A 15,163-nucleotide genomic window follows, 5' to 3' on the forward strand; every position below is an offset into this window, starting at 1 on the left:
TAACGTTTCTGCCAGCTCGCCGCCTTCTGTTGTATAAGATTTTGAATTATCAAGTAAGTAAGTAGGAGCTGACTTACATTTACTCATAGACAAACAGACGGACGGACGGAGAGTCACAGATATTTGCACAGAATCCATGTATGTGTGTGTAGTGTGCGAGTGTGTGTATATATATGTGAAAGATGATGATGACGACGACGACGACGATGACAAGGACGGCAATGACAACAGCACTAATAAGCTTATCGTATTCAGTGCTCAAGAAAAAAGATAAAGATAAAAAGAGGACAGAAAGCCGTCGTAAGTTAAGTAAAGAAAGACAGCAATGAACGCCAAAAGTGCAAACACAGTACAAAGAATAAAACATAAAATGACAAAAAAAACAAAAACGAACAGTTAAAGAATCATAAAGAGGGAAAACGTGCATAGGCATGTCCGGAGTAATCTTGGCAAACTTTGAGAAGCTGCCGCGCCCTGACAGCTAATCACCAGGGCAGGTAGTTTATTCCTACGCTCTGTCTTCTAATAAACGATGTCTCGGCTAAACTCTCTCTCTCTATGATACCGTTTGGCATCTGCTGATTCTCAAAAGTTTAGGCTGTATTTTAATTTAATTTATTAGTTTGTTCTGGAGGAATTGGTGGCATCCATAGTCTTTTGCAAGCCCTCCGGGCTGGTGTGGTCGATGCTGTTAAAGTTTCGCTTAAACTGTTGCACGTCGATGAGTGTAGGAAAGATATAGGTAAAAAGAAAATTCCAGAGGGAAGATATACTGTGGGAGAATGAGTGATCTTTGAGAAGAGAAGAGATGAGTGATAAGAGAATTCCTGACTGAAATGTGACAGGAGATCAGCTGGCTCCATGAAGCAGAGACTATTGTAATGTGATATGAAAATCAGAGAGAGAGAGAGAGAGAGAGAGAGAGAAAGAGAGAGAGAGAGAGAGAGAGAGAGAGAGAGAGAGAGAGAGAGAGAGAGAGAGAGAGAGAGAGGTGAGGAGAGATATGAAACGCTGTGTTTGTGGGTCAGAAGATGGAGCGTATCTGTGAATGATTTGATATAAATCATGTAAATCAATTGGCTGGTCTTTCTCTGGCTGCAGTTTAGGATGTGTGTGTGTGTGTGTGTGTGTGTGCGCGTGTGTGTGTGTGTGTGTGTGCGTGTGTGTGAGTGTGAGTGTGTGTGTATGTGAGTGTGTGTGTGTGTGTGTGAGAGAGTGTGAGTGTGTGTGTGTGTGTGTGTGTCTGAGTGTATCTAGCAGCACCAGATATGTTTAATATAATTTATCTATGGATGGCAGGTTTTATATAGATATTTAATATATTTTGCCTGTTGTCTATTGTATGTATGCATGTACGCATATATAAAACTTATGTCGCAAACATACAAACATGTGAATACTACTGCTTCTCTGCAGATCGAAAAATAAAAGTGATGAATAACCTTTGTCAGTTTTCGACTCATATTTGGGTTTCAACACAGTAAAGCTTTAAAAATCAGCAGAGAAAGATTGAGTATTTACTCTTAGAAGACGGAGAAAAAGTTATCAGCTGGCGTCTACGGAGCTCGAACCCGTACCCCTCGGATATCCGCTGAGTGCTCTAACGATTAAGCTTAACAGTCCCCGAAAGTAATTATCGCCAATTTTCATGCTAAAATTATTCCTTCTCCTAAGGTTAAATACCCAATCTTTCTGCTATTTTTACAGCTACACCACGTTCGAAATTTACTTTCTGCAAAATACCAAAGACATTCGACGCTTTCAAAGTTTGTTTATGATAATAATATATATATATATATATATATATATATATATATATATATATATATTATTAATATATATATATATATATATATATATATATATATATTATTAGAGTGTTCTATCGTCTGCATAGAGATTCGTATATGGCTAAAAAAAAGATAGAGTTATTTCCCTTTATTCGCTTTGAAAAAAAACAACATTTCATATGAAACCTTTACGAGGGAGCATTGTGTGAACGCCTCTGATCAGAGGTCTACTCGGCCAGTGCTTTTCTAGGGTTAAACAATAACAACAACAACAACAGGAGGAGGAGGAGGAGCAGGAACAGCTACTGCAATTTATTCCTTGTTTCTGAAAATAAACTTGTTCGTTTGATAGAGTGTTCCCTGTATATAGATTTCTTTAGCTATAGTTTCCCTTCGTCAACGTGTTCTATAGGTATATTATGCTCTCTCTATTCAATATTTTCTAGATAAAATCTACATAAAAATATAGTGTTCTTTAGATTTAGTCTTCCTAATATATAATGTTTTATAGAGAGTGTTCCTTGGATATAAATATAATGTAAACATTTATAGCATTCTTTAGAAATATTTGTTCACAAGATACCACGTTCTCTATGCCCACTGTTTTTTTAACGCACGCACGCACACACACACACACACACACACACCACACACACACACACACACACACACACACACACATTTATATATGGTTTACTGTTCCATTAAAGTAAGATGAAGAAAAAAGTGTGAGATAGATGATGTTCAATTTAATGAAAATTTAATGTAGTCTGTATAAATATGTACCTCGTATCTTAATACTGTGTACATTATATATAGGAGCACTCCGTCGGTTACCAGTTAAGAGTACCAGTTGATACGATCAACGGAACAGCTTGCTCGTGAAATTAACATGCAAGTGGCTGAGCACTCCACAGACCCATGTACCCATAACGTAGTTCTCGGGGAGATTCAGCGTGACACAGAGCGTGACAGGGCTGGCCCTTTGAAATACAGGTACTATTCATTTTTGCTAGCTGGGTGGACTGGAGCAACCTGAAATATATTGTTTTGCAGAAGGACACAACGGGAATTGAACTCACGACATAACCACTAAGCCAAAACACCTTCACACATCATCATCATCATCATCACCATCATCATCATCATCATCATCATCATCATCATCATCATCATCATCATCATCATCATCATCTATTTCTTTACTACCCACAAGGGGCTAAACACAAAGGTGACAAACAAGGACAGACAAACGGATTAAGTCGATTACATCGACCTCAGTGCGTAACTGGTACTTAATTTATCGACCCTGAAAGGATGAAAGGCAAAGTCGACCTCGGCGGAATTTGAACTCAGAACATAACTCCAGACGAAATACGGCTACGTATTTCGCCCGGCGTGCTAACGTTTCAGCCAGCTCACCGCCTTCATCATCATCATCATCATCACCATCATCATCATCATCTAACGTCCACTTTCCATGGTAGCATGGGCTGGACGATTTGACTAAGGCTGCGACCCATATAGCTGCACCAGGCTCCAATCTGATCTGGTAGAGTTTCTACAGCTGGATGCTATTCCTAATGCCAAACACTCCGAGAGTGTAGTGGGTGCTTTTATGTGCCACCGGTACGAGGGCCAGTCAGGCAGTACTGGCAACGGCCACGTTCAAGTGGTGTTTTTTACGTGCCACCTGCACAGGAGCCAGTCCAGCGGCACTGGCAACGACCTCGCTCGAATGCCTTTCACGTTCCACCGGTTTTGTAAATCATTCAGTTGTGCATGTTAACCAGTGTTAGCTGTGTATGGATTGTAGTGGCTAAGCTAAGCTAAGCTAAGCTAAGCTAAGCTGTGCCCAGAGCGAGCTCTGGTCGCCGTAGCGCTCACTGCTGGGCTGTTGGCAGTGAGCCCAATGGTGCCCAGAGTTTAGCCCATGACACTCCCTGGACCCTAAGGAAGGCATGTGTAAAATTTGAATGAAATCGGTTGTGTAGTTCTGAAGTTTTAGGGATTCACGCTGACAGACAGACAGACTCACATTCTCAGTTTTACATATATAGATATATATGTATATATATATATGCACATATATACATGCATGTAAATACACGCACACACACACACACACATATATATATATATACATATACGTATACAAGTATACATCTGCGTGTACAGATATGTATATGAATGCAAATATAAAAGGTAATATAAGGCACTAGCAGATTAACCGGCGTTGCCCGAGTTACATACAATTGAGGAATTAGACTTTTCTGTTATATTTTCTGTAATGAACTGGAATACGTATGTTTCGAATTTCATCAAAATTGCAGATGAGGGTTATTTCCCTCTTTACAGACCCAAACAAAATTGTAATTGTGCTGATTTTTATGCGCATATTCCAAAAGTCCAGTCTTATAGCACCTGTTAAAAGGATTTTGCTACTGAAAAATGGAGATTATGGAGCTCTAAAATGTGAGACGTTGGGGGTGCGCATCTTAATGTCAACCAGAGAAGTTGAATTATTGAGACTCTTTTTTACTTGGGTCTTAAATCTATTGTTTGAATTTCTTTGAAATAGGAAATATATGTTCACTGGGTTTGTAAAAGAGAGCAAAGCTACAGGAAACCAAAAGACGAATGATCACGAAAAGCAGTCAGCTACAATACCCTAGACGTTACCACTCCCAATGTAGTATTTCCCATCATCCAGGTGACAGGCACAGCCGTAAGATGCATTACGAATCTATAACAATTGGAAGGGCGTGACCCAACTGAAATAAACATTAACAACTGTGTGACGTGAAGGCTAAGGAGAAATAAAAGTCGGAGTTTGCAAATGACCATTATACTGATACGTAACTGGACAGAATAAATATACAATCTATAAATGTCTCTGAATAACCAGTCACTCATCTGGGAAGGCTTTAAAATCAATGTTACCATGTGGGGTCTATGTGTGACCCAGTGATAATAAAAAGACTGAAAGGAGATCTGCAATCAAATAACTTTACTCAACACTTTGCAACTGAATCATTTACTTGACAATTTATGTAGCACATTGCAGAAATCACAATTTAAGTGTATGTCAAAGCAAACTCTTACACTGTTTCACCATTGAACTACAAATAATGCTCATCTTCTATGCTCGGATGACCCCACAGCTTCCAAGAGTATAACAATTCGTCTTTGCTTAGATAAAATGTCAAAATTGTGGGTGTTAAGTCCCCATGAAGGGGTCTTTCTAACTTGTAAGAAGATGAATTTTTATAAATATTACTTTATTTGTATCTAATATCTATGGTTGAAATTTCATCAACAGCAAAAATATATGAATTGTCATGGGGGTTGTGGCCCTTATGCATAGAGTATAATTTCCAAATTTCGTAAAGATCCATTCAGTACTTTTGACTAAATTTGGGAGTTAAGGCCCCCATTAGGGTGTCTTAGAATCCTTATGTGAAGTGGAAACTTTGAGAATACTTCTTGATGTGTGTCAATTACCCATGGTTGAAATTTCATCAACATCGAAAATTTATGTATTTTCATGGGGGGTTCTGCCCCTTTTAAGCCATCCGAAATTGAAACCAAACATATTGCATTATACCCGCCCTTATGCATTGAATCTAAGTTACAAATATCATAAGGATCCATTCAGAAATTTTGGTCCATGAAATTGTATGAAACACACAGCATTACCCTTCTCCCTGGGCTTCGATTTTGTGTTCCAAATTTCATTATGATCGGTGCAGCAGTTTTCGAATGTATAAGTAATACACGAATACATAAAGACATTGTCTTTGATATAATAAATATGAATGTACACATATACATATATGTATTGTATAAATATATATATATATATATATACGTGTGTGTGTGTGTGTGTTGTGTGTGTGTGTGTGTGTGCGCGTGTATTATATATATATACATACAAAGATAAATTGATAGATACAACTGAGTGGGCAAACAAAAATATGAGACACAGCGTAGTGCTTTTTATGTTGATAAGCCTGGTACTTATTCTATTAGTTTCTTCTTGTGAAACCAGTAAGTTATGGGGATGTAAATAAACGAACAGCAGTTGTGAAGCAGTGATGAGGGTGAAACACAGAAACAGTCACACACATACACTTAAATATATACATACATATATATACGATTGATTTCTTTAAGCTTCTGTCTACGATATATATATATATATATATATAATATATATATATATATATATATATCTAATTATATAATACTATATATATGTATTTATGTATGTATGTACACATACACACACACACAGACAAATTGTGTGGGCAAACAAAAGTATGAGATACTGCCTAGTGGGTTTTTTTATTTTGATAAGCCTGGTACTTATTCTATCAGTCTCTTGTGAAACCAGTAAGTTATGGGGATGTAAATAAACGAATACCAGTTGTGAGGCAGTGGTGAGGGAGAAACACAAAACACACACACAGACTTACATATATATATACATATATTTACGATTGATTTCTTTCAATTTCTGTCTACAAAATCCACTGACAAGGCTTTGGTTGGTCTGAGGCTATAGCAGAAGACACATGCCAAGTTACCACACAGTGGGACTGAACTGAGGACCATGTGTTTTGGAACGAAGTTTGTTACCACACAGCTACACCTGCACCTGTGTGTGTATGTGTGTGTGTGTGTGTGTGTGTGTGTGGTGTGTGTTGTGTGTGTGTGTGTGTGTGCGCGTGTATTATATATATATACATACAAAGATAAATTGATAGATACAACTGAGTGGGCAAAAAAAATATGAGACAAGCGTAGTGCTTTTTATGTTGATAAGCCTCTGGTACTTATTCTATTAGTTTCTTCTTGTGAAACCAGTAAGTTATGGGGATGTAAATAAACGAACAGCAGTTGTTGAAGCAGTGATGAGGGTGAAACACAGAAACAAAGTCACACACATACACTTAAATATATACATACATATAATACGATTGATTTCTTTAAGCTTCTGTCTACGATATATATATTATATATATATATATATGTATTTATGTATGTATGTACACATACACACACACACAGACAAATTGTGTGGGCAAACAAAAGTATGAGATACTGCCTAGTGGGTTTTTTTATTTTGATAAGCCTGGTACTTATTCTATCAGTCTCTTGTGAAACCAGTAAGTTATGGGGATTGTAAATAAACGAATACCAGTTGTGAGGCAGTGGTGAGGGAGAAACACAAAACACACAACAGACTTACATATATATATACATATATTTACGATTGATTTCTTTCAATTTCTGTCTACAAAATCCACTGACAAGGCTTTGGTTGGTCTGAGGCTATAGCAGAAGACACATGCCAAGTTACCACACAGTGGGACTGAACTGAGGACCATGTGTTTTGGAACGAAGTTTGTTACCACACAGCTACACCTGCACCTGTGTGTGTATGTGTGTGTGTGTGTGTGTGTGTGTGTGTGGTGTGTGTGTGTGTGTGTGTATGTGTGTATATATGTATGCATGTATTTATGTGAATATATATGTGTATATATTACATGTACATCTATATATATATATACATCTACACATATACATGTATACATATACATCTATATGTATAGAAATAATATATGTATAGAAATAATACAAGGCGGCGTGCTGGCAGACTCGTTAGCGCGCCGGGCGAAATGCTTAGCGGTATTTCGTCTGTCGTTACGTTCTGAGTTCAAATTCCGCCGAGGTCGACTTTACCTTTCATCCTTTCGGGGTCGATAAATAAAGTACCAGTTTCGCACTGGGGGGGGGTCGATGTAATCGACTTAATCCGGTTGTCTGTCCTTGTTTGTCCCCACTATGTTTAGCCCCTTGTGGGCAATAAAGAAATATATATGTATAGAAATAAATGTACACATATACAGCTATACACACATACACACACACACATACATAGGTGCAGGTGTGGCTGTGTGGTAACAAACTTCGTTCCAAAACACATGGTCCTGGGTTAAAAATTAAATTTAAAATAATAAGGTTGAGAAATTGAATATTAATTTGATTAATATGAATTGAAAACCAGTGGTGTAGCATACAAGACCATAGCGGATCTTCTTCTATCAAAATGGATGTCCACTGTTAATGGTTCATCCCTCTTATATAATAGTTTGACTTTAATAGTTTCAGTATTAAAGTGAAAGTATCTGACATTACAATAGAGAGATGTTTTTGTTTCACTTTTAACACGTAATACTCAAATAGTAGAAAAGATATGATATTGTTGTGGGCTCGCCCTAGGTAAGAAGTTAGAAGTTTTTTTGCCCATGACACTACATGGACCCTAAGTAAGGCATGTGTAAAATTTAAATAAAATTGGTTGTGTAGTTCTCAAGTTTTAGGGATTCACACAGACAGACAGACAGACAGACACACATTCTCAGTTTTATATATATAGAGAGAGATTCGGTGGTACAAACACGAGAGATATAACTCTTATGCAATGCATAAAAAAGATAATATATACTTTTATTTTTCAAAAAGCTAAATTACTAAATTTCATTCACGGTTTCAATAGAATTTATGGCGTTCATGCAGGTCAAAAATAGCTTGAACAGAAGCCTAGGTCCTTGACTTTTAACTTGACAGAAAAATCACATTTCTGACAGCAAATAGACACCTCGTTCAAGGGAGAGAACTCCTCATTATATTGTCTGAAACTTGCTACAGCAGTTTTGTCACACTGACGGCTATAAGAGCCATCACGGGAATATTTTCACGGTTGTTCAGTTGCTAGGAATTATCCCTCAAACTAAACACAATCATCTTAAAAAAGGAAGCGTATGTTAAATAATTTGCCCAAGATCTATTATATTTGTTAAAGGAAAATATTTAGTTGAATTTTCACGACAATTTTTTTCGTTATAGTATGTTATACATACATACATACGTACATACATACATACGTACTCATACGGGTATTCTATTTCCCCTATATATATATTATATATATATATATATGTAAGTATGTATATATGTATGTATTGTTGTATGTATGTATGTATGTATGTATGTATGTATGTATGTATGTATGTATGTATGCATCAGCATAGCCGCAGCTCTGAGCTGAAACTTGAGGAAAATATTATGTATGTATGTATGTATGTATGTATGTATGTATGTATGTATCTATCTATCTCTCTCTTCTCTCGTCTCTCTCTCTCTCTTCTATGTATGTATGTATGTATGTAGTCTATCTATCTATCTATCTATCTATCTATCTCTATCTATCTATCTATCTATCTATCTATCTATCTATCTATCTATCTATCTCTCTCTCTCTATATCTATCTATCTATCTATCTATCTATCTATCTATCTATCTATCTATCTATCTATCTATCTATCTATCTATCTATCTATCTATCTATCTACATACATATGGCAAACGAGACCGACAGGATAAGTACTAGGCTTACAAAGAATAAGTTCGAGGTCAATTTGTTTGACTAAAGGCGGTGCTCCCGCATGGCCGCAGTCATACAACTGAAACAAATAAAAGATATATATATATATATATATATATATATATATATATATATATATATATATATATATATATATATATATATACCCATATACATAATATATACCTATATATATATACCATATACATAATACATACAAACACACACACACACACATACATATAAGTTCATATGTTCGTTCCATCAAATTTATCTATGTATCTATGTGACTACCGATCTATTTATTCATATATACGTAATATGTACATACATACATTCATATATATACATATATAGGCTTACAATATATATATGCACACAGTCACACATACATACACGTATATTAGCTTTAGGTATTTTTACATTGCTTAGCACATTGGATGGTACATACATACATGCATACACACACACACACACACACACACACACACACACACACACACACACACACCACACACACACACACACACACACATATATTGGATAATAAAACGAATGGTTTACACCTGGTAGCTTACTAGTAAAGCACGGTCACTTTCACAGTGATCGTTATGTATATGGCAAGTGAGAGACGGAAGATGGAATATTCGAGAATTTATTTTTAATCACGACAATTGCTTCGACCCATCTAGCATCGATCCTTCATGAGTGAGATATTGGATACTCAACACTTGGTTCAGGAACATCCAGTGGTGCAGATGTACCTCGTCAGGTGATAAATAGTTACAACTCGTTAAAATAACAGTTCTGCAATGTAACCTCTCCTTTTGTAGAAAGAAAAACAGCCAGACGTTTCTACAAAACGAAAAGTTTTGCGAAACTGTTATTTTAACGAGTTGTGTCTATTTATCACCCGGCGAGATACAACTGCACTGGTGGATGCTCCTGAACTAGTTGTTGAATGTCCCACCTATGAGGGATAGATGCTAGATGTGTCGAAACAATTGTCGTGATTTATAATAAATTCTTGTATATTCCATCTTCCGTCTTTCATTTGCCATATACATATATTAATATATTATATATATATATATATATATATATATAGGTAAACTATAATAATTACAGACATGGACAAGAACATGAAACACCAAGAGACGACACAAGAACCACAGGACGGGACATTCGATCCTCAGTATCATCAGAACCAGATCATCTTAGCAATTTCGGCTATAATCTTGAGATTGCTCCGATATGGCCAGCCCGCCAAGGAAATCTATATCCATATAGATCCCCTGGAAGAAAGCTTCGAATGTATACAACGAAAGACGGAAACGATCGAGTACACAAACAAAAATACATAATGTGACACAATAAAGAATACAAAAACGTAAACAATAACGGTAAAAATAAAAAATAAACAACAAAACAAACCAGGACTAGGACAAGGGTCTTTCGACAGGACGATTTGAGTATGTGGCTGGCTTGTGAGTTGTGCCTAAGAGCCCACGGGGAGACGAACAATATTGTTGCTTCTGAGGCTGCTGAAAACGAAAAGAGCGCTCAACACGGCTAGCTGTCACGTGAGAACAAAAGACAGGAAAAGGGACAAGAAAAGGGAGAGAAGGTGTGACGAGGAGAGAAGAAAAGACAGATCGAGGGGGCTGGAGGTGAGAGAGATAGAGAAATTAGAAGGGGGGGGCGGATGGAAGATAAAGAAAGGAAGTGGAATAAGGGATAGAGAGATAGGAGAGAAAAAGAGACAGATTAAGAGTCGTGCAAGCTTGAAAAAAATATACTTATCGTATAAGGACATTGTGGATATAGCCGCGATTATATAGGTAAACAGTAAATAAATATATCTATATAATATATATATATATAATAGATATATATCTATAGTATATTATATATAATAATATATATATATATATATGTATGTATGTATATTATATCTATATATATATATTGTATGTATGTATAATACATACATATATGGCCGTATAATGGTTTCAAATTTTTGTACAACGACTGCCATTTCAGGTGGAGAGGGCGAGTCGATTGCGTCGATCCTCGTACTTGGCTACTGCTTCATTTTATCGCTCTCGTTAGGACGTAAGGCAAAGTTGATTTCGGCGGAATTTGAACTCAGATCGTAAATTCAGAAAAACTACCACTAAGCACTTCGTCCGGCGTGCTACCGACTCTGCCAGACATATATTAAAAAAGAAAAAAGAACAATAAAAACACTAATGTCCATCTTCTCTAATGTTCATCCCCCCAGCAGGCTACCCAGAGAGGAAGCCTTTGCGTAGTCACTCAGCATGCTATAAATAATATTCAAATCTCCTTCAAGTCATACTACCATCTTAAGAATGGAAGAACATATTGCATAATGTGATCCTTAAAACAGTACGCTTGAAAACAATGCAGGATTATTATAACAAGAACTTCATATGATCATAAGTCTTCTAGAACAAGATTTTCCTGAGTCTATGCAATAACAATGACGACGACGACAACTTATTCCAAATACACGCTATTCCCTCTTTTTGTCTTTATACTGTTGCTACATTGGTTTTTGTCAAGCAAATTGCGTACCTCCAGCGTATAGGCATACCCTACGATCTCACAATGTCTTTCATCGTCGCCCTTACTTTGTCTTGCCCACCCAAATCACTAGAATCAGCTCGGGACTGTTTGCTCAATTGTTTATTTTTTCCTATAAACGCACCTTTTGGAATTCAACCATGGCTGGCTGTTATGGTATTTAGGCCCAGGTTGAGCGGATCTTCGACCAAATTCATTGCTGCAGTGATAATCCAGTGTTATTTTCAGGCATAGTATATCTAAAACTACATTATTTTATATATTCTTCTGTTATTTTAGGGATGGCATATAGTGTAGTGAAGCACATAGCCTAGTCGTTAAGCTGTTCGACTCACATTCAGGATGTCGTGAGAGTTTCAATTCCTCACGACCGTTGTGTCCTTGAGCAAGGCATTTTATTTCACGTTGTTCTGCTCTAACTCAAATGAAAATAAAGTATCATCCAAGTACTTGAGCCGCTCTCTCGGGATCCTCTCTTCCAGCGGGTGTCACATGATGGACGTGACGCTGGGTGAAATGATGGGAGAGGTGAGAGAGTTCTGCACACTACTACATAGGAACTAAATTAGCGAAAACATGGTACACCTGACCAAGTCGTACGCTTTTCACGAGTGTGGATGGCTTTTAAAAATGTCCCCACTTAGAATACATATATATGCACGCATAATATATATATATAGATATATATATATATATAATATATATATATAAGATATATATATATATAATATATATATTATATACATATATATATATTATATATATATATATATATATATATATATATATATATACATAATATATACACACACACATATATATATATAAATAATACAAAAATAAATATAAGAGAGTGGTCACTATGTGGCTCACTCTAGCATAGAATCCAAAGGTTTCAACCACAAAATACATGTTTCCCAGAAAGTCAGTACGGGAAAACATGTTTTTTGTTGTTGAAACCTTTGGATTTACTATGCTAGAGTGAGCCATATAGTGACCACTCTCTATATTTATTTTTGTATAAATATTATAATTATTATAAATATTAAATAACCAGTACTTGGTGTTGAATAGATATACTATTAAATTAGTATCTAATTCTCTCACCCTTATAATTAATTATATATATATATATATATACTATTTATTTCGTATTTTATTTAGTTCTAGGTAAATGTTTTATCGTATCTTTAAATTCTTTCTATATGGTATGATTTAAGTATATCATTATATCGAATTACTACATGGTGGTTCTTCTCTAATTTATATACATGTATTATATATTGTGAAATTTGATTTAGTATTACTAAATTGAATTTTTCCCTGTAAGTTTAGAATCATATTCCCTAATATTATAGGCGTAGGATTGGCTAGGTGGTAAGTAGCTTGCTTACGAACTACATGGTTCCGGGTTCAGTCCCACTGCGTGGCACCTTGGGCAAGTGTCTTCTACTATATCCTCGGGCGACAAAGCCTTGTGAGTGGATTTGGTAGACGGAAACTGAAAGAAGGCCGTCATATATATATATATATATATATATATATATATATTATATATATTATCTATATATATATATATATATATATATAATGTACGTGTGTGTGTCTTTGTTTGTCGCCCCAACATCGCTTGAAAACCGATGCTGGTGTGTTAACGTCCCCGTAACTTAACGGTACGGCGAAAGAACCGATAGAATAAGTACTGGGTTACAAAGAATAAGCCCTTGGGTCGATTTGCTCGACTAAAAGCGGTGCTCCAGCATGGCCACAGTCAAATGACTGAAACATACAAGATATATATATATATATATATATATATATATATATATATATAATATATACATATACACAACACACATACATTGAGGTATATCTGTTGTGCATCCAGAATTCGCATCTCTAAGCAGTTTGCTGTATTGTGCTGCGACACCTTGCATTTTTAGAGATTTCAACAGTGGATTCATCTCGACGCTATCTGAGGCGTTTTCGTAATCAACAAATGCGATCCACAGAGAGGAAGCTTGCACTCGTTCGCTCGTTTTATGAGTTGTGTTAAATTGGGTATGTGAGCTTCTGCGAAAAGGATAGAACATTGATTGTCTATCACGCAAAGGGTCATGGAGGGGTCCATGCTGGGAATGTCATTACAAGAATACATTTGAAATGAGATAATTTGAAAACGGAGTGGAATGAACGATGGGATTGCAGAGTACCAAATGCACAAGTTCCGCTGGGCTGGACAAGCCACAAGGTTCACAGACTACAGGTGGGGCCTTGCAGTTGCTTAATGACATCCAAGAGATCAGAAAAGTTCACTTGGATGGGAAGACGATTTAGTTAAGCAATGGGAACATTTTTAAATGCCATCCCCCACTCGTGAACGCGTACGACTTGGTAACAGGTACCATGTTTTCGCTAATTATTTTAGGTGCCTATGTAGTCGTGTGCAGAACTCTCTCACCTCTCCCTTTATCTCACCCAGCAACACACTCAGGATGTGACAGCCGCTGGAAGAGAAAGCGGCTCAAGCAATTGGATGGTACTTAAATGCGAAATAAAGTGCCTTGCTCAAGAACACAACGCGGTGTCCGATCGTAAGGAGTTGAAGCTCTCAGACATTCTGAATTTATGTTGAACAAGATGGAAAAGAATGCAGTAATCAAGACTGAATTAGAAGCGCATTGTGACCAGCGGTGCATAACAGCATCTTATGAGCTGCATACATACATATCTGTGAAACGCATAAATGCACATCACAGATACTGTGATATGAATATATAAATGTATATTTGTGTGTGTGTGTGATTGTGTGATTGTGTGTGTGTATGTGTGTGACTATGTGTGTGTGGTGTGTACTTTATGATAAAAGCTGCAAAATATTCATAGAACTGTTGCTCAGACTTTCACGTTCCCGCTCATCGGACAGTTTCTATTAATTTAAATGTCCACCCATTACTAAATATTTGCCGTTACGTTTTTTTTTTAAAATTAATAAATCTGATTAAAGGTTTATTCGTTTATAATCTAAAACTCAGTATTAATCAAAACTACCCGACGAACGAGAATGTGAAACTCTGAGTAACAGTTCTGTGAATGCCGTCTTGTCGACAGCAAGGACATCATCTTACATCCACCGGGTCCTCTCTGGCCAGAAAGTCAAGAAGCGAATTTGCCGCAAGAGGTTAGTGCTCTTCCATTGGGGTCGGTGGTTCTTGCATCATGACAATGCACCAGGCCACCATTCCATTCGGGCGACCAACTACTTAACAAAGACGAGCATCAAAACTGTTTCTCACTCTCCCTACAGTC

This window comes from Octopus sinensis, linkage group LG7, assembly GCF_006345805.1.
Source record: "Octopus sinensis linkage group LG7, ASM634580v1, whole genome shotgun sequence".
Lineage (NCBI taxonomy): Eukaryota > Metazoa > Mollusca > Cephalopoda > Octopoda > Octopodidae > Octopus > Octopus sinensis.